Genomic DNA, 2,284 nt, shown 5'->3' on the forward strand with positions numbered 1-2,284 from the left:
GCTGTATCAAAGCAACTAAACTCCTTTTCTCTTTACATGAGGACGACAGCATGTGTGTACCCAAGCAGGAAGTGAGAAGATACTTAGCATCTGTAACCAAGCCAGAGCATCTCCAACTTCCCTAGGTTTCTGCTCAGAAAGGGATACATCTTCCTTCACATACAGCTAGTGGAGCTATCAACTAGAACTAGCCAATTCTCAAAGCATCTTATATTTTCACATAGTTCATGTCAGAGATGTGGAAACAAATCATAGCTCCAACATGCACTCAGGCTTGTAAATAGTCTCTATTATAGGGACATGTTGAACTCTATTAGCAGATGGTCCTTCTGTATCAGGTGATAAATTATTACAGCACAGTGGGCAAAAACAACACAAAACAACAAACCAAAGGCGCTGGAGGCAAACAATCTAGGTTTATACCATACTCTACCGTCTGCTACTGTATAACCTTTGACCAAGTGTCTTTTCTACCAGAGTTCACACGTTAAAGCAAAACAATAATAGTCTTTTGCTTCATATGTCTTAGGAATGTAAAAAAATATTAGTGGCCAGTAAATAGAGACACACACATGTAAATCCTCATGTTGGTCCAGAGGTTTAAAGCTTGAAGCACCTTACCTGTAGAAATCTGTTTAAGTCCATCAACTGGGAATTCAACTCACATATGTCTAGCTTCTCTCTTGCATTACTATGTGAACTGGAACCCTCTGATTGTCCCTTTAGTTGACTACCTAGATACTGGTACCCCATAGTTGATCAGCCTCCATAGCTCGGATCCTTGTATGCTCAAAGAACTTCCAAACATCTCTCACTCTCCCCTGACTTATGTGGAATTCAGTGAACCTGAGCTGCAGATTTGAAAACTGAACTCATTTAAAGGAAACCAAAAAAGTCTCCATTTCCTCAGAGAAGCCAGAATGGCTCTTTAGTTTATTTGTTTGCTAAGGATCGTATAACCTCCCAAGGAAAATGTGTAAGACTTCAGAGAGTCATTGATTTTTAGTGTTGACAAAAAATGACATGATAACTGGACATACTTGGATCTGGAGGGGGCAACAGCAAATAAAATCAAGAAGCACTTCAACCATATTGTTGAAGTTAGAAAAATCCGTTACCAAGTTGTAGAAAGAAAACAACTTGAGGAAATATCATCTAAGGTCGACCGTTTCCAATCACTGGTACTCCATTCATTATATGCTTGAGTGGTTCCAGGAACAACAGAAGACTTGCACTGCTGTAATGCCAAGGACAAGAAAGGCAGCACAGCCTGTCGGCCTGACTTCCCCTCACTCAGTCCCAACATTTCAGGCACCACTTCCCTTGCCCAGATGAGTTAGTCACTTGAGAAGAGAACTTCCTGCCAAGGGCTTCTTCGTCCAACAACTCCTCAGCTTTCTTGTAAACCATCTGTTGCTTCCACAGGCCTTGCACATGGGAAGTACTTAAGAGGGATAATAAGATGTATCAGTCAGTCCATCCTCCGTCTACCATCTCTTAGTCTCTCACATGCACATTTTAAGATCTCTGGTCAGCAGAAGCCATTTTTGTGCGGTAGTTCTTTACACAGTACCTTCAAGTCACTTCCATTCTAGGTGAGGGTGAGATAACACTCTTATTTTGAAGGTTTTTAAATGAATACTTAATACACATGGCTATTCTACAGCTTCCAAACATCCATGACTTTTTACAGGGCAAAATTTATGATGCTTTGGAAGAATAAAAAAAATCAGAGAACATTATAGACTAAATAATAGTCCTCTATCAGGATGCAGCGGGAAACACAAAACTGTTCTTTGTTTGAGCAAGCTAGAAAATTGGTGCCATTGGAAAAAATGAAACTTCTGATGAAGAAAGCATTTCATTATGACAGTGAAAAAAGGAATGCATTTGCCCAGTAAATATCTTGTTAGAAACGAATGAGTGGAGTAAAAGAAAATTGTCTGGTGGTCCTGCATAGTCTTTTTAAATAGATACATTGTCAGTGGCCAAAATAAATAAAACACACAGCTGTACTGAGACATGATTTTTTGAATTCCACTTGACATCCTGTTCATTTGAGTTTCACTTAAACTTTTATGTTGACATATTCATCTGAACTTAAACACATGTATCTCAAACCTTCTTTGAACACTTACTTAGCAATGTTTGTGGATTAAAGCTTAAAAGAGACTTCAGCTTCATGGAGAGTTCCTAAATAATGTCTAGATATTAAGTTTTGGTCTAAAGATCTTCTTAAAGCTATATTAAAATTAGTTATTCAGAGCATTTTTTATCCAATAGA

This window comes from Onychomys torridus, chromosome 6, assembly GCF_903995425.1.
Source record: "Onychomys torridus chromosome 6, mOncTor1.1, whole genome shotgun sequence".
In the NCBI taxonomy this organism is placed as follows: Eukaryota; Metazoa; Chordata; class Mammalia; order Rodentia; family Cricetidae; genus Onychomys; species Onychomys torridus.